Genomic DNA, 18,928 nt, shown 5'->3' with positions numbered 1-18,928 from the left:
CCAGTACAAGCTGTTCTAAGAATCCATCTCGGAGGCACTCCACAAACTCCCTTTCCTGGGGTCCATTACCAACCTGATTTTCCCAGTCGAATTGCATGTTGAAATCTCGCATAACCACCGTAGCTTTTACATTTTCGACATGCCAATTTTAGCTCTTGATTCAACTTGCACCTTATGTCGAGGCTACTGTTTGGGGGCCTGTAGATAACTCCCATTAGGGTCTTTTTACCCTTACAATTTCTCATTTCAATCCATACCGATTCCACATCTCCTGATTTGATGTCATCCATTGCAAGGGAGTGAATATCATTCCTCACCAACAAAGCAACCCCACCCCCTCTGCCCACCTGTCTGTCTTTTTGATAGGTCGTATACCCCTGAATGTTCAGTTCCCATCCCTGGTCCTCTTGTAGCCATGTCTCTATAATTCCCACAACGTCATACTTGCCAATGTCTAACTAAGCCTCAAGCTCATCCACTTTATTTTTTTATTGTATCACTCTATGAATCTGTAACTCAGCAGGACAGCAGCATCTCTGGAGAGAAGGAAGTTGGTAACGTTTCAGGTCAAGACCAGACTGAGAGCTCTCAGTCTGAAGAAGGGTCTCAACCCGAAACGTCACCCAAACCAGCATCTGCAGTTCCTTTCGATGCACACGTTAAATCAAAGACTGGGCCACATTATTGTGAAAGGCCGGTGATGGAGCAGAGATCTGGGGTCCGTACAAGAGCCAGCAGTGTTAGATTGAAATGAAATGGGATGGAGAAACATTATTATTACAAAGACAGTGGCAAATCTCCATTGAGGCAAACCATCACCCGACTAACCTGCAGACAGACACAACGTGCTGGAGTAACTCAGCGGGTCAGGCAGCATCTGTGGAGAACATGGATAGGTGACGTTTCACAGAGTGCTGGAGTAACTCAGCGGGTCAGGCAGCATCTGTGGAGAACACAGTCCATTTCAGAGTCCTGGAGTAACTAAGCACTCTGAAATGTCATCTACCCAAACTCAGCTGTTTGTGCGGGCGGAAGGGTCTTGACCTGAAACATCAGCCGTTCCTTCTCTCCAGAGATGCTGCCTGTCCTGTTGAGTTACTCCAGCATTTTGTGTCCACCGGGTGATATTATGGGAGGGTTTGATCAAACGGCTCCGCTGGATGCTGACCTCTGCAGCTGTCTAATCGCTGCACGAACAGCAGCTTCAAGTTTCCAGTGGTCATCCATCGACATTCCGGACTGCAGTCACTGTCCGCACAAAGCAGCAATTCATTCACTCAAACGTTTGTTTCCCTTTTGCATCCCCCACAATCCGGAAAACCGTGAATAACTGGTGGTTTGGGATGTGCGACCTATTCCCGCTTGAGGAGCAGCTCCGGTACAGGTTACAATGCAAAATAAATCGTCACGATCTCGCTCACTCACAGAAGCATAAAGCAATAAAACCTACAAATTCATCGTAGCCTTGTACAAATTAACCATAAATACAACTAATTAATATTTTTTTAAAGCAGTATTTTCTAACCTCTACAAAGCCAAACTGGAAAATACGGATGAAACGCAGGTCCGTGTACACGCGGCAACTCAGCCCGCGAGAATGTCTTGCTCCTCTGACCTATGACCGGCACATGTTCAGCCGAGATACCGAACTCACCTATTCCCGTGGACAGCGGGTAGCAGGTGATTGAACAGGTGAATCTGTGGAAATCATTGCCACAGAAGACTGTGGAGGCCAAGTCAATGGATAGTTTTCACAATCAATCACAATTAAACTTTATTAGCCAAGTATGTTTTGCAACATACGAGGAATGTCATTTGCCATACAGTCATAACAATAACAAGCAACAGGACACACAAAATACATTTGAACATGAACATCCACCACAGTGACTCCTCCACATTCCTCACTGTGATGGAAGGCGAAAACAAAGTTCAATCGCTCCCCTCCTTGTCCTCCAGTGGTCGGGGGGCTCCAACCTTCCGCTGACGGGATGATCTTGACTCCCGTAGCCGGCGACGGGCCTTCCTCGTCAGGGCGATCAAGCTCCTGCATCGGGTGGATTTCACCCCCCCCCCCACACCGGGCGATCTACCCCGTGTCGAAGGCCAGTCGAACCTCGTGCAGCTCGGAGCTCCCAACCGGTCTCAACTCGTGACTGCGAGCTCCTTGATGTTAAAGTCCGTAGGCCACAGTTGGAGCGTTGATCCCAGGCAAGGGATCGCACGCTCAGATGTTATGTTCACGGCCCCACGGTAGGGCTCAAAGTCAGACCCGAGAACGGCCGCCAGCTCCACGATGTTAGGCTGCAGAGCGACCAGAGATACGATCCGGAAAACAATATCATCTCCGGCAAGGTAACAGATTGGAAGAAAGTTTACCCCTCCCCCCCCTCCCCTCCCCCCACATAAAATAAACCCGAGAACATTAACACTAACTTTTAAAACTTACCAAATATAACAAAAAAGTTTGGAAAGGACAGACAGACTGTGGGCAGAGTTAGATAGATTCTGGATTAGTATAGGTGGCAAGGGTGGCATGGAGAAGGCAGGGGAATGGGGTTAGGAGGGAGTGATAGATTAGCCTGGATTGAATGGCAAAGTATACTCGATGGGCCGAATGGCTTAATTTTGCTATCACTTAAAAACATAATTGGAAGCGAAACATAACAAATAGTTCACACTCCGCTATTTCTACGTGAATACATTTATATTTTACAAAGTGTGAAGCTACTGTAGAATCAGTATGGGTACAACTGTGAAATAGCCAAAGGCAGAAAAGCTTGCTGGAGTTGTGTACAGACCATCAAACAGCAGTAGGGAGATTGGGGATAGCATCAAGCAGGAAATTAAGGATGCGTGTAGCAAAGCTACAGCAGTTATCATGGGTGACTTAAATCTACAGAAAGATTGCGCCTACCAAACTGGTAACAACGCTGAGGAGGAGGATTTTCTGGAATGTATACGGGATGGTTTTTAATCCAATATGTAGAGGAACCAACTAGAGGGCAGGCCATCCTAGACTGGATATTGTGTAATGAGGAAGGATTAGTTATCGATCTTGTTGTGCAAGGCCTCTTGGGCAACAGTGACCATAATATGGTGGAATTCTGCATTAGGATGGAGAGTGACATGGTTAATTCAGAGACTAGGGTCCTGAACTTAAAGAAAGGAGACTTTGATGACGGGAATTGGCTAGGATAGACTGGCAAATGATGCTTAAAGGGTTAACGGTGATGATGCAATGGCAAATATTTAAAGATTGCCTGGATGAATTACAAAAATTCTTCATCCCTGTCTGGCGGAAAAATAAAACGGGGAAGGCAGCTCAACCGTGGCTGACGAGGATAATTCAGGATAGAGTGAAATCCAAGGAAGAGGCATATAAATTGGCCAGAGGAAACTCCAAACTGGAGGACTGGGAGAAATCTAGAATTCAACAGAGGAGGACAAAGGGATTAATTAGGAGGAAAAAAGAGCATGAAATGAAAGCTTGCGGGGAATATAAAAACTGACTGTAAAAGCTTGTTTAGATATGTGAAGAGGAAAAGATTAATGAAGACAAATGTAGGTCCCTTACAGTCAGAAACAGGTGAATTTATAATGGGAAACAAGGAAATGGCAAACCAGTTAAACGAGTACTTTCGTTCTGTCTTCACTAAGGAAGACACAAATAATCTCCCAGAAGTATTGGGGGACCGAGGATCTAGTGGGAGGGAGGAACTGAAGGAAATCCACATTAGTCAGGAAATGCTATTTGGTAAACTGTTGGGACTGAAGGCAGATAAATCCCCAGGGCCTGATGGTCTGCATCCCAGAGTATTCAAGGAGGTGGCCCTAGAAATCATGGATGCATTGGTGATCATTTTCCAATGTTCAATCGACTCTGGATCAGTTCCTGTGGTCTGGAGGGTAGCCAATGGAACTCCACTTTTTAAGAAAGGAGGGAGAGAGAAAACGGGGAATTATAGACCAGTTAGCCTTACATCAGTAGTGGAGAAGCTGCTTGAGTCAATTATTAAAGATGTTACAGTAGTGCATTTGGATAGTAGTGACGGGATCGGTCAAATTCAGCATGGATTTATGAAGGGGAAATCATGCTTGACTAATCTGGAACTTTTTTGAGTATGTAACAAGTAGAATGGAGAAGGGAGAGCCAGTGGATGTGGTGTATCTGGACTTTCAAAAAGCCTTTGACAAGGTCTCACGCAAGAGATTAGTGTGCAAAATTAGAGCACATGGTATTGGGGGTAGGGTATTGACATGGATAGAGAACTGGTTGGCAGACAGGAGGCAAAGAGTAGGAATGAATGGGTCCTTTTCAGAATGGCAGGCAGTGACTAGTGGGCAGATTATTACCTGAATGGTATCAGGTTAGGAAAAGGAGAGGTACATCAGTCACTGAAAGGAAGCATGCAGGTACAGTCAGCAGTGAAGAAAGCTAATGGCATGTTGGCCTTTATGGCGAGAGGATTTGAGGTCAGGACCAAGGAGGTCCTACTGTGGTCGTACAGGGCCCTGGTGAGACCGCACCTGGAGTATTGTGTGCAGTTTTGGTCTGCTAATATGAGGAAGGACATTATTGCTATTGAGGGAGTACAGCGTAGGTTCACCAGGTTAATTCCCGGAATGGCTGGACAGACATATGATGAAAGAATGGGTCGACTGGGCTTGTATTCACTGGAATTTAAAAGGATGAGAAGGGAACATATAGAAACATATAACATTCTTAAGGGATTGGAGGGGCTAAATTTAACCCAGAGAGTTGTGAATCTGTGGAATTCTCTGCCACAGAAGGCAGTGGAGGCCAATACACTGGATGTTTCCAAGAGAGATTTAGATTTAGCTCTTGGGGCTAAAGCAATCAAGGGATATGGGGAAAAAGCAGGAACCGGGTACTGATTTTAGTTGGTCTGCCGTGATCATATTGAATGGCGGTGCTGGCTCGAAGGGCTGAATGGCCTACTCCTGCACCTATTTTCTATGTTTGTATGATGGTGAGCAGGGGGTACCCGGGCACTGAGCTCACGCTAATGGCTACAGTCTGGTCGAAAAGCGCTCTTGGCCAGGAGTTCAACTGATCGCAACCTGCCATCCAGCCAATCCTTCAGAACCAGGTAGGTAACGGCCAGCGAGGGCACTGCGCCACAGAGCCAGCGTGGGACAGGGCCTACACTGGGCCAGAGGGACAGAGAGTCCCTGCCTGTGAATGCTGCCACTGTATAGCCCAGTGTCACTGCTCCCAGCAGCAACTTGGAGACCGACAGATGCCACTTGCGAGGCGATGGCTGGTCCATGTCGGCTTTCAGCACTGACACAGGCTTGCCCACGGCCCGGGACAGCGTTGCCAGCTCCCGCTCACTGACGCCCAGCTGTCTCCGGAGATACACCCACCCGGACACCATGCACAGAGCGACAGTGAGGAGAGGGAAGGACGGGGCCGGCACGGTGCTCAGTGCCCCGGAGACGAAGGCCCAGAGCCAGATTCCCCACATCAGCATCTGGCGTCTGGGCCTTTGTATCTCCTGCATCATCCTTGGCGTTGCCAGACGGAAGGCGGTTGATTTTATCTTCTGGATATCACTGGCGAGGGCAGATTGTAATTTGGGAAAATCATATCCTGTCACCTCCAGCCCGGAGATCGTGAACATGGCCGGCGGCTCAACGCCGACCCGGTGGAAGTTGTTGAGACAATCCTGGCGGATCTGTCGCTGTCCTTCCCCGAAGTCAGTGCCCTCCATCTGCATGGAATAGGCGTCGTTGTCGATCTTAGAGCGGATGTAGTAGAAGCCTTTCCCCTGTTGCTGGATCATTTTGCTGAGCTCCCCGTCACTCTCTCTGAAGCGGGACTGGGACACGATGATGTAAAAGTCATAGTTTTCAAACTGCACCTGCTGCAGGTAGCGGCTCATCTCAAAGCCGAGTGAGTTGGACGCGGGCAGGTCCCAGAGCTGGACATTGGGGAGAGGAGTATAGGGATATCCCACTGGCTTCACGTCGGCTTCATAGCCCCCCACCGGAGCAGCTCCCTGGTCGCCATTGCGAACACCCCTCATGGTGTTGATGAAGGTGGATTTGCCGGACCCCCCCTCTCCCAACACTGCGATGTTAATCGGCACATTGCCCGAATCCTCCGCCCGCTTTATCCGCAGCATCACTGACACCAGCTCTCTGTTACTGTACTCGGTCTGCAGGCTCCTCACATCCGCCACGCTGAAGTACTTGGACTGGACTGACTGGGCCATGTTATTCCTGGGGGCATAGACGCACAAATAAGGACATAATCTGGGAAACGCGCTGTTAAGATTCATGAGATTGTTGCCGGGCCTAAAGGGCTTGAGCTACCGGGAGTGGTTGGGGAAGGCTAGTTTACTCCTTGGAGAGCAGGATGACGAGTGGCGATCTTCTCCAGGTGTACACAGTCACGCGAGGAATAGATACGGTAACTGCACAACTTTACCCAGAGTAGGAAAATCATAATCCAGAGGACGGAGGTTCAAGGTGAGAGGGAAAAGATTTAATTGGAACCTGAAGGGCAACTTTTTCCACACAGAGGGCGGTGGGTGTAGGGAACGATTTGCTAGAGGAGGTCGTTGAGGCAGGCACTATAACTGCATTTAAAATACATGGATAGGAAAGGTTGATAGTCATAGTCTTAAAGTCATCCAATATGTAAACAGGCCCTTCGGCCCAACTTGCCCACATTGACCAACATGTCCTATCTACACAAGTCCCACCTGCCTGTGTTTCACCCATATCCCCCAAACCTGTCCCATCCATGTACCTAAGATAGACACAAAAAGCTGGAGTAACTCAGCAGGACATGCAGCATCTTTGGAGAGAAGGGATGGGTGACGTTTCGGGTTGAGTCCCTTCTTCAGACGCAAAACGTCACCCATTCCTTCTCTCCAGAGATGCTGCCTGTCCCGCTGAGTTACTTCAGCTTTTTGTGTCTATCTGCGGTTTAAACCAGCATCTGCAGGTCCTTCTTAGACTATCCATGTACCTGTTGCAGTCGTCCCTGCCTCAACTACCTCCACTGTAGCTCATTCCATACACCCACGACCACCCTTGGTGTTAAAATGTTATCCCTCAGATTCCTATTAAATCTTTTCCCCTTCACGTTAATCCTATATTCTCTGGTTCTTGATTTCCCTACTCTGGGCAAGGGACTCTGTGTCTATCCAATCTATTCCTTTCATGATTTTATACACCTCAATAAGATCACCCTCATCCTCCTGTGCTCCAAGGAATAGAGTGCCAGCCTACACAACCTCTCTCTATAGCTCACACCCTCGAGTACTGGCAACATCCTCGTAAATCCTCTCTGTACCCTTTCCAACTTGACGTCTTTCCTGTAACATTGTGCCAAGAACTGAAGACAATACTCTGAATGTGGCCTCGCCAACATCTTATATGACTGCAACAAGACCTCCCCACTTCTAGACTCAACACGCTGAATGATGAAGGTCAATGCGCTAAAAGCCTTTCTGACCACCTTATCTACCTGCGACTCCACCTTCAAGGAACTATGTACCTGCACTCCAAAATCCCTCTGTTCTACAACACTCCCCAGAGCTGTACCATTCACTATGTAGGTCCTGCCCATGTTAGACTTTCCAAAATGCAACACCTCACATTTCTGTGTATTAAATTCTATCAACCATTCCTCAGCCCACCTGGCCAACCGATCACTCAATGCCCGATCCCAGTGGGTACACCACACGCCTTCTTTGTCTTGCTTTGTTGTGTGGGACAAGGATTTGTACACAAGGGGCAGTGAGTTCCAGGACTGGAGATGGTAGATATACTTCTGGCAATAGAGAGGCTTTTGGATAGACACGTGGAGATGCAGGGAATGGAGGGGCATGGGTCACATGCAGGAAGGGGAGACTAGCTTATCTTGGAATCTAGTTGGAACTCAGCGGGTCAGGCAGCATCTCTGGAGAGAAGGAATGGGTTACGTTCCGGGTCGAGACCCTTCAGACTGATCCACATTCTTTGATAAGGTCCCACATAGGAGATTAGTGGGCAAGATTAGAGCACATGCTATTGGGGGTAAGTTGCTGACATGGATAGAAAATTGGTTGGCAGACAGGAAACAAAGAGTAGGGATTAACGTGTCCCTTTCAGAATGGCAGGCAGTGACTAGTGGGGTACCGCAAGGCTCGGTGCTGGGACCGCAGCTATTTACAATATACATTAATGACTTAGATGAAGAGATTAAAAGTAACATTAGCAAATTTGTGGATGACATAAAGGTGGGTGGCAGTGTGAGCTGTGAGGAGGATGCTATGAGGATGCAGGGTGACTTGGACAGGTTGTGTGAGTGGGCAGATGCAGTTTAATGTGGATAAACGTGAGGTTATCCACTTTGGTGGTAAGAACAGGAAGGCAGATTATTATCTGAATGGTGCCAAGTTAGGAAATGGGGAAGTACAGAGAGATCTGGGTGTCCTTGTTCATCAGTCACTTAAAGTTAGCATGCAGGTACAGCAGGCAGTGAAAAAAACTAATGGCATGTTGGCCTTAATGACAAGAGGAGTTGAGTATAGGAGCAAAGAGGTCCTTCTGCAGTTGTACACGGCCCTAGTGAGACCGCACCTGGACTACTGTGTGCAGTTTTGGTCTCCAAATTTGAGGACGGATATTCTTGCTATGGAGGGCGTGCAGCGTAGGTTTACTAGGTTAATTCCCGGAATGCCGGGACTGTCGTATGTTGAAAGACTGGAGCGACTAGGCTTGTATACACTGGAATTTAGAAGGATGAGAGGGGATCTTATTGAAACATATAAGATTATTAAGGGGTTGGACACATTAGAGGCAGGAAACATGTTCCCAATGTTGGGGGAATCCAGAACCAGGGGCCACAATTTAAGAATAAGGGGTAGGCCATTTAGAACGGAGATGAGGAAAAACGTTTCCAGTCAGACAGTTGTGAATCTGTGGAATTCTCTGCCTCAGAAGGCAGTGGAGGCCAATTCTCTGGATACTTTCAAGAGAGAGCTGGATAGAGCTCTTAATGATAGCGGAGTCAGGGGGTATGGGGAGAAGGCAGGAACGGGGTACTGATTGAGAATGATCAGCCATGATCACATTGAATGGCGGTGCTGGCTCGAAGGGCCGAATGGCCTCCTCCTGCACCTATTGTCCATTGTCCAGTATTTTGTGATACCTTGGAATCTAGTTAGGCGCGAACTATTTCCGATGCTGTACTTTTCTTTGTTCTAATTTCCCGCCCAAACTGCTCATTAATTCCCCGACCACCCGAAGGCCCCAAACAGCTCCCTGGGGGTCAGTACCGGTCACAAGCTGCTTGTTCTCCCCGCTCCAGGTACCTCCTGTTCGGGGACTGTGCACCTCCCTCTCCCGGAGCCGCCTCTCACCCCCGTCCCCCCCCCCCCCCCCCCCAGCACTGAGCAATGCGAATCAGCAACACGGGCTAAAGCAGCGACCAGGAGCGGGGCGACCAGCGGGGCGGGAGGGGAGCGGGGCGACCAGCGGGGCGGGAGGGGAGCGGCAGCGGACCCCACACACTCACCTGATGGCGGGGCACCTTGCAACTCACCGACTGCGCTGCCGTCCCGACCCGGGATCAGGCTGTTTCAGCGCCGCCTCGCTCACTGCGGGAACGTGTCGTGGAACAAACAGCTCGACTGAAAGTGAAACCCAGCCTTTTCCGAGAAAGGGGCGGAACTGCAACTCTCACTGGCGCAGAGTTTGAAGACATCGCAGTAGCGAAGGAAGAAAGGTCTCGACCCGAAACATCACCCATTCCTTCTCCACAGATGCTGCCTGTCCCGCTGAGTTACTCCAGCAGTTCGTGTCAATCTTCAGCGTAACAGAGTATTCACTGCAGTTGTGGAGGGAAATAACTGCAGATGCCGGTGCACATTGTGATCACAAAATGCTGGAGTAACTCAGCGGGTCAGGCAGCATCTCTGGAGAGAAGGAATGGGAGACATTTCCCGTCTGGATCATTCCCGAACGTCTGGAGGCTTTCAACATAGAGCTAGATAGAGCGCTTAAGAATAGCGGAGTCAGGGGGTATGGGGAGAAGGCAGGAACGGGGTACTGATTGAGAATGATCAGCCATGATCACATTGAATGGTGGTGCTGGCTCGAAGGGCCGAATGGCCAACTCCTGCACCTATTGTCTATTGTCTGTCCCATTGAGTTACTCCAGCTTTTTGTGTCAATCTCTAAGTTATCAAATCTGAGTTGAGTGTTCCAGCTCCAGGATCCATTGGCTCCCTGGGCTGCTGAACGTTTCCAGCGTTTGATGTTATTTTTATTTCACGTCTCCAGTGCACTTGGTTTTCATTAACGGGATGAATTGAAGTGAGAGTTGGCAAAAGTGCGGCTTGGAATCGTGTTCACTGGGTTTGATCGACCAGGGCAGCAGTTGTGTGTAAACACCCTTTCTCGGAAATATTTGCTTTCTCGGTTGCAGTTTCGTTTTCACTCCGATGTCGCAGTTTATGTGGCAACATCGCAGTTAGAAGCGTGTCCAAATACCCCCCCCCCTCCCCACCCCGTGATGTATTCAGTCCATTGCCGGAGACCCCAAACACTCACAGTCACACTTCACACTCACACACTCACACACACACACACACACACTCACACACACACACACGCACACACACACTCATACGGTTTCTTGATCACACCGCCTCCATCACAGGAGATAGACTATCGACTAACATCTATAATAAACCCACTGACCCCCACAACTATCTAGACTAACCTCTCTCACGCTGCTTCCCGTAAAGTCTCTATCCCCCACTCCCAATTCCTCCGTCTACGCCGCATCTGCGCCCAAGATGAGGTGCTCCATGTCAGGACATTAGAGAAGTCCTCATTCTTTAGGGAATGGGGGTTCCCCTCTCCCATCATAGATGAGGCCCTCACTCGTGTCTCCTCGGTACCCTGCAGCTCTGCCCTTGCTCCCCCTCCCCCAGTCACAACAGGGACAGAGTCCCCCTTGTCCTCACCTTCCACCCCATCAGCTGTCGCATCCAGCACATAATCCTCCGGCATCTTCACCACCTCCAACGGGATCCCACTACTCACCACATCTCCCCATCCCCACCACTTTCCGCTTTCCGCAGAGACCGTTCCCTCCACAACTCCCTGGTCAACTCGTCCCTTCCCACCCAAACCACCCCCTCCCCAGTTCCTTTCCCCTGCAACTGCAGGAGATGCTACACCTGTCCCTACACTTCCCCCCTCGACTCCATCCAAGGACCCTGACAGACTTTTCAGGTGAGGCAGAAGGTCACTTGCACCTCCTCCAACATCGTTTCATTGAACACCTCCGCCCAGACCGCCTAAACCTACCTGATCTCCCGGTTGCTCAGCACTTTAACTCCCCCTCCCATTCCCACACAGCCCTTCCTGTCCTGGGCCTCCTCCATTATTAGAGTGAGGCCCAGTGCAAATTGGAGGAACTGCACCTCATATTTCACTTGGGCAGCTTACACCACAGCGGTATGAACATAACCTCAAGCACCCCTGGCTTCCCCTCTCTATCCATCCCTTCCTCCTCACAGTCTCTGTCTCCGACTAGATTTTATCTCTGTTTACTTTGTTGTTCCCTTCTCCCAGCTAACAATGATTCTATTCTACATTTTCCTTGATCTTCACCCACTTTGTCTCGTTTTCACACCATACACTTCCTCATCTATGTATCTCCCTCTCCCCTGACTTCATTCTGAAGAAGGGTCTTGACCCGAAATGTCAACCATTGCTTCTATCCAGAGATGCTCCCTGTCCCGATGAGTTACTCCAGCATTTTGTGTCAGTCTTGTTTTCCCCCGTGATGTATTCAGTCCATTGCCAGTGACCCCAGACTGGGCGGCATGGTGGTGCAGCGGTAGAGTTACAGCATTACAGCGCTTGCAGCTCCAGAGACCCGGGTTCGATCCCGACTACGGGAACTGTCTGTGCAGCAGTGATGGAAATGGGTTTTAGGAACTAGGGGTACTCTAAGGTCCATGAGGCTGAGGTTGGGAAGGAAGGAGGGTGGTGGTGGGAGGGGGGGGTATTTTTTTAATGTGCGGTCATACCCATGTAAGAGGACAAGAATGCATAACTTGTTTATTGTGTATTTATAATATAGTTCCCACCAACTTAATAAATAGAAGAGTTGAGAGATGATCAGTTTGAAGTCTTGCACGTTGTGGTGATTTGCAGAAATTCATGCCACTGAAGCTTCTTTCACATTCTGCTGTTGATACCGGAATTGTATTTACAGCCGTTACCAGCTGCTGAAAATCTGCAGAAACTATCTTCCCTTTAGATTCCTTGAATTCTCTGAAGGCTCTGACACAAAGCCGACCATTTAAGCCAAATTGTTCAGCCATTTCTTCTACATCATTATCCCCAAAGGTAAAAAGGGAATCTTCTGGAATATTGTTAATATCTAAATATTTCGACTTATTCATTAACTTTTTACATTTATCATTGGAAGCTGTTGTAGATTCAAGCAGCCTGGATTTCATATTATTGACCAAACTCCTCAAAAACTGTTGTCTATGTATAATAGGTACTTTACCAGCTCTCAAATTTATTCCATTAAATATCATCGGCGGCACGGTAGCGCAGCGGTAGAGCTGCTGCTTTACAGCGAATGCAGCGCCGGAGACTCAGGTTCGATCCTGACTACGGGTGCTGCACTGTAAGGAGTTTGTACGTTCTCCCCGTGACCTGCGTGGGTTTTCTCCGAGATCTTCGGTTTCCTCCCACACCCCAAAGACGTACAGGTATGTAGGTTAATTGGCTGGGTAAATGTAAAAAATAAATAAATAAATAAATAAAAATTGTCCCTAGTGGGTGTAGGATAATGTACTGGGATCGCTGGGCGGCACGGACTTGGAGGGCCGAAAAGGCCTGTTTCCGGCTGTATATATATGATATATGATGATATCTGGCTTGTTGCTTTCTCCACTTGAGTATAACATTTTCCTGGCTTCTTTATTTGACATTCAAGAACCTTGATAGTTTGTTTAATTTCCTCCTGTGCTTTACAAAATGTACAATTTCGGTTCTGCAGTTCAAGTGACAGTTCAGACAACTCTAGCAAACTGTCCATCAACAAGCCCAAATTATTTACGAAAGCTGATGACTCAAATACATTTTTCAGCCCCTCGTACTTTGGTCTCTCTGCACTGGATCTTGAAGCATCACAGCGTGCTTTTCCAAAATGCTCCCAACTAACTTTATAAGACTGCCACATTGCCTTTACAGTTCGGTAAGACGAAGCAACCCATCTCACACTGAAAACACGACCAAATCTTCAACAGTTGACAGTGAAGAGCCTCAGCACATGCAGTTAACTCATCCTGATTCTTACGAGACCTTAAGAGAGGAGGAGGTGCAGCAGCCCGCTGCGCTGCGGCCTGTGTGTGGTGACGGTGCGGGGCGCTGGGCCCGGGCAGGAGGGGGGACTCCAGGACGCTGTGGCGTGGGTTGAAGGGAAGTATGAGGACCATCAGTCCAACCATCTCCCTCCTGCTCTGGAGTGTCCCCCGGGTGTGGGAGAGCGAGCGGAGAGGGGAGGCGATGATTGCGGGCGGGCGGCTCCGCTAACGGCGTCCATCTTGTTTGTGCGAGTGAGGAGAGGCCGTGCGTGCCTCTGTGGTGACGTCAGACGCAAAGCACTTGGAAAAAATGTGTTTAGAAATGAACGTTTTAAACTTTAAAATGTCTGTGACTTAAAAAATATACGACTAACTTAAATAAAACTTGTTATAAACAGTCGCCAGGACAGTGGTGATTAAGGTGGCGCTAACATTGTGGCGCTGTGGTTTAACGTTGTGGCTGCAGGTCCACATGTTATACATATATCTGCATGAGTTGTGGAGGGGGGGGGTGGAGAGGGGGGGGGGGGGTGGAGAGGACGGAGGGGGTGGAGAGGACGGGGGGGGGGGTGGAAAGGGCGGGGGGGGTGGAGAGGACGGGGGGGGGGTGGAGAGGACGGGGGGGGGTGGAAAGGGCGGGGGGGGGTGGAGAGGACGGGGGGGGGTGGAGAGGACGGGTGGTGGAGAGGACGGGGGGGTGGAGAGGACGGGGGGGTGGAGAGGACGGGGGGTGGAGAGGACAGGGGGTGGAGAGGACAGGGGGTGGAGAGGACGGGGGGGGTGGAGAGGACGGGGGAGGGGTGGAGAGGACGGGGAGGGGTGGAGAGGACGGGGGGGGGGGAGGGGTGGAGAGGACGGGGGGGGGGGAGGACGGGTGGGGGGGAGGGGTGGAGAGGACGGGGGGGGTGGAGAGGACGGGGGTGGAGAGGACGGGGGGGGGGGTGGAGAGGACGGGGGGGTGGAGAGGACGGGGGGGTGGTGGAGAGGACGGGGGGGTGGTGGAGAGGACGGGGGGGGTGGAGAGGACGGGGGGGGGTGGAGAGGACGGGGGGGGGTGGAGAGGACGGGGGTGGAGAGGACGGGGGGGGGTGGAGAGGACGGGGGGGGTGTAGAGGACGGGGGGGGTGGAGAGGACGGGGGGTGGGTGGAGAGGACGGGGGGGGGTGGAGAGGACGGGGGGGGGTGGAGAGGACGGGGGGGGTGGAGAGGACGGGGGGGTGCGTGGAGAGGACGGGGGGGGTGGAGAGGATGGGGGGGAGGGGTGGAGAAGACGGGGGGGTGGTGGAGAGGACGGGGGGGGAGGACGGGTGGGGGGGGAGGGGTGGAGAGGACGGGGGGGTGGTGGAGAGGATGGGGGGGGTGGAGAGGACGGGGGGTGGAGAGGACAGGGGGGTGGAGAGGACGGGGGGGGGTGGAGAGGACGGGGGGGTGGTGGAGAGGACGGGGGGGAGGGGTGGAGAAGACGGGGGGGGAGGGGTGGAGAGGACGGGGGGGGGAGGACGGGGGGGGGAGGACGGGGGGGGGAGGACGGGTGGGGGGGAGGGGTGGAGAGGACGGGGGGGTGGTGGAGAGGACGGGGGGGGTGGTGGAGAGGACGGGGGGGGTGGAGAGGACGGGGGGTGGAGAGGACAGGGGGGTGGAGAGGACGGGGGGGGGTGGAGAGGACGGGGGGGGTGGGTGGAGAGGACGGGGGGTGTGGAGTGGAGGGGGGGGTGGAGAGGACGGGGGGGAGTGGGTGGAGAGGACGGGGGGTGTGGAGTGGAGGGGGGGGGGTGGAGAGGACGGGGGGGGTGGAGAGGACGGGGGGGGGGTGGAGAGGACGGGGGGGGGGTGGAGAGGACGGGGGGGGGTGGAGAGAACGGGGGGGGGTGGAGAGGACGGGGGGGTGGAGTGGAACGGGGGGGGGTGGAGAGGACGGGGGGGGTGGAGAGGACGGGGGGGGGTGGAGAGGACGGGGGGGGGGTGGAGAGGACGGGGGGGGTGGAGAGGACGGGGGGTGGGTGGAGAGGACGGGGGGGGTGGAGAGGACGGGGGGGGGTGGAGAGGACGGGGGGAGTGTGGAGTGGAACGGGGGGGGTGGAGGGGACGGGGGGGTGGAGAGGACGGGGGGGGGGTGGAGAGGACGGGGGGGTGGAGAGGACGGGGGGGGGGGGTGGAGAGGACGGGGGGGGGGGTGGAGAGGACGGGGGGGGTGGAGAGGACGGGGGGGGGGGTGGAGAGGACGGGGGGGGGGGTGGAGAGGACGGGGGGTGGAGAGGACCGGGGGGGTGGAGAGGACCGGGGGGGTGGAGAGGACGGGGGGGGGTGGAGAGGACGGGTGGGGGGGAGGGGTGGAGAGGACAGGTGGGGGGGAGGGGTGGAGAGGACGGGGGGGGGGGGGGTGGAGAGGACGGGGGGGGGGGTGGAGAGGACGGGGGCGGGGGGGTGGAGAGGACGGGGGCGGGGGGGTGGAGAGGACCGGGGGGGGGGGGGTGGAGAGGACGGTGGGGGGGGGGGGGTGGAGAGGACGTGGGGGGGGGGGGGTGGAGAGGACGGGGGGGGGGGGGGGGGTGGTGGAGAGGACCGGGGAGGTGGAGAGGACGGGGGGGGGGGGGGTGGAGAGGACGGGGGGGGGGGGGGGGGGTGGAGAGGACGGGGGGGGGGGGTGGAGAGAACGGGGGCGGGGGTGGAGAGGACGGGGGGGGTGGAGTGGAACGGGGGGGGGTGGAGTGGACGGGGGGGGGTGGAGAGGACGGGGGGGGGTGGAGAGGACGGGGGGGGGTGGAGTGGAACGGGGGGGTGGAGTGGACGGGGGGGTGGAGTGGACGGGGGGGGGGGTGGAGAGGACGGGGGGGTGGAGAGGACGGGGGGGGGGGGGTGGAGAGGACGGGTGGGGGGGGGGGGGGTGGAGAGGACGGGTGGGGGGGAGGGGTGGAGAGGACAGGTGGGGGGGAGGGGTGGAGAGGACGGGGGTGGGTGGAGAGGACGGGGGGGGGTGGAGAGGACGGGGGGGGTGGAGAGGACGGGGGGGAGGGGTGGAGAGGACGGGGGGGAGGGGTGGAGAGGACGGGTGGGGTTGGAGAGGACGGGGGGGGGGTGGAGAGGACGGGGGGGGGGGGTGGAGTGGAACGGGGGTGGGGTGGAGTGGAACGGGGGTGGAGTGGAACGGGGTGGGGTGGAGAGGACGGGGGTGGAGAGGACGGGGGGGGGGTGGAGAGGACGGGGGGGGTGGAGAGGACGGGGAGGGGTGGAGAGGACGGGGGGGGAGGGGTGGAGAGGACGGGGGGGGGGGAGAGGACGGGTGGGGGGAGGGGTGGAGAGGACGGGTGGGGGGGAGGGGTGGAGAGGACGGGGGGGGGGTGGAGAGGACGGGGGGGGTGGAGAGGACGGGGGGGTGGAGAGGACGGGGGGGGGGTGGAGAGAACGTGGGGGTGGAGTGGAGAGGACGGGGGGGGGGGGTGGAGAGGACGGGGGGGTGGAGAGGACGGGGGGGGGTGGAGAGGACGGGGGGGGTGGAGAGGACGGGGGGGTGGAGAGGACGGGGGGGGTGGAGAGGACGGGGGGGTGGAGAGTACGGGGGGGTGGGGAGAACGGGGGGGGTGGAGAGGACGGGGGGGTGGAGAGGACGGGGGGGTGGAGAGGACGGGGGGGGGGTGGAGAGGACGGGGGGGGGGTGGAGAGGACGGGGTGGGTGGAGAGGACGGGGGGGGTGGAGAGGACGGGGGGGGGTGGAGAGGACGGGGGGGTGGAGAGGACGGGGGGGTGGAGAGGACGGGGGGGTGGAGAGGACGGGGGGGGTGGAGAGGACAGGGGGGGTGGGGAGGACGGGGGGGGGTGGGGAGGACGGGGGGGGGTGGAGAGGACTGGGGGGGTGGGGAGGACGGGGGGGGTGGAGAGGACGGGGGGGTGGAGAGGACGGGGGGGGGTGGAGAGGACGGGGGGGGGTGGAGAGGACGGGGGGTGGAGAGGACGGGGGGTGGAGAGGACGGGGGGGTGGAGAGGACAGGGGGGGTGGGGAGGACGGGGGGGGTGGAGAGGACGGGGGGGGTGGAGAGCACGGGGGGGGGTGGAGAGGACGGGGGGGGGTGGAGAGGACGGGGTGGGTGGAGAGGACGGGGGGGGGGTGGAGAGGACGGGGGGGGTGGAGAGGACGGGGGGGGTGGAGAGGACGGGGGGGTGGAGAGGACGGGGGGGTGGAGAGGACGGGGGGGTGGAGAGGACGGGGGGTGGAGAGGACGGGGGGGGGGTGGAGAGGACGGGGGGGGGGGTGGAGAGGACGGGGGGGGGGTGGAGAGGACGGGGGGTGGAGAGGACGGGGGGGGTGGAGAGGACGGGGGGGGGGGTGGGGAGGACGGGGGGGGGGTGGGGAGGACGGGGGGGGTGGAGAGGACTGGGGGGGTGGGGAGGACGGGGGGGGTGGAGAAGACGGGGGGGGTGGAGAGGACGGGGGGTGTGGAGAGGACGGGGGGGTGGAGAGGACGGGGGGGTGGAGAGGACGGGGGGGTGGAGAGGACGGGGGGGTGGGGAGGACGGGGGGGTGGGGAGGACGGGGGGGTGGGGAGGACGGGGGGGTGGAGAGGACGGGGGGTGGAGAGGACGGGGGGTGGAGAGGACGGGGGGGTGGAGAGGACGGGGGGGGGTGGAGAGGACGGGGTGGAGAGGACGGGGGGGGGTGGAGAGGACGGGGGGGGTGGGGAGGACGGGGGGGGTGGAGAGGACTGGGGGGGTGGGGAGGACGGGGGGGGGTGGAGAGGACGGGGGGGGGTGGAGAGGACGGGGGGTGTGGAGAGGACGGGGGGGGGGTGGAGAGGACGGGGGGGTGGGGAGGACGGGGGGGTGGGGAGGACGGGGGGGGGTGGAGAGGACGGGGGGGGGGTGGAGAGGACGGGGGGGTGGGGACGACGGGGGGGGGGTGGAGAGGACGGGGGGGGGGTGGAGAGCACGGGGGGGGGGGGTGGAGAGGACGGGGGGGGGGGGTGGAGAGGACGGGGGGGGGGTGGAGAGGACGGGGTGGGTGGAGAGGACGGGGGAGGGGGTGGAGAGGACGGGGGGGGAGTGGAGAGGACGGGGGGGGGGTGGAGAGGACGGGGGGGGGGTGGAGAGGACGGGGGGGTGGAGAGGACGGGGGGGTGGAGAGGACGGGGGGGGTGGAGAGGACGGGGGGGGTGGAGAGGACGGGGGGGGGGGGTGGAGAGGACGGGGGGTGGAGAGGACGGGGGGGGTGGAGAGGACGGGGGGGGGGTGGGGAGGACGGGGGGGGTGGAGAGGACTGGGGGGGGGTGGGGAGGACGGGGGGGGTGGAGAGGACGGGGGGTGTGGAGAGGACGGGGGGGTGGAGAGGACGGGGGGGTGGGGAGGACGGGGGGGGGTGGAGAGGACCGGGGGGGGGTGGAGTGGAACGGGGGGGGGTGGAGAGGACGGGGTGGAGAGTGGTGGGGTGGGTGAGGAGGGGGGGAATGGGGTGGGGGAGGGGACGTTTCGGGTTGGGACCCTTCTTCAGGGGGGCGGGACATGGGTGGAGACAGGAGGACAGTGGGAGAACTGGGCAGGGGGAGGGGGAGAGAGGGAGAGAGGAACAAGTATTGACA

General features: G+C 56.4%; 1 pseudogene; it reads right to left on the bottom strand.

Annotated features, from left to right (window-relative positions):
* Positions 1–2,387: 2,387 nt before the first annotated feature.
* LOC144600734 (T-cell-specific guanine nucleotide triphosphate-binding protein 2-like) lies at positions 2,388–6,249 on the bottom strand (annotated as a pseudogene).
* Positions 6,250–18,928: the final 12,679 nt, after the last annotated feature.

The sequence above is a fragment of the Rhinoraja longicauda genome, chromosome 15 (assembly GCF_053455715.1).
Source record: "Rhinoraja longicauda isolate Sanriku21f chromosome 15, sRhiLon1.1, whole genome shotgun sequence".
NCBI classification, from domain to species: domain Eukaryota; kingdom Metazoa; phylum Chordata; class Chondrichthyes; order Rajiformes; family Arhynchobatidae; genus Rhinoraja; species Rhinoraja longicauda.
The sequence above is the reverse complement of the archived record's forward strand: the minus strand, read 5'-3'. Positions and strand labels throughout refer to the sequence as shown.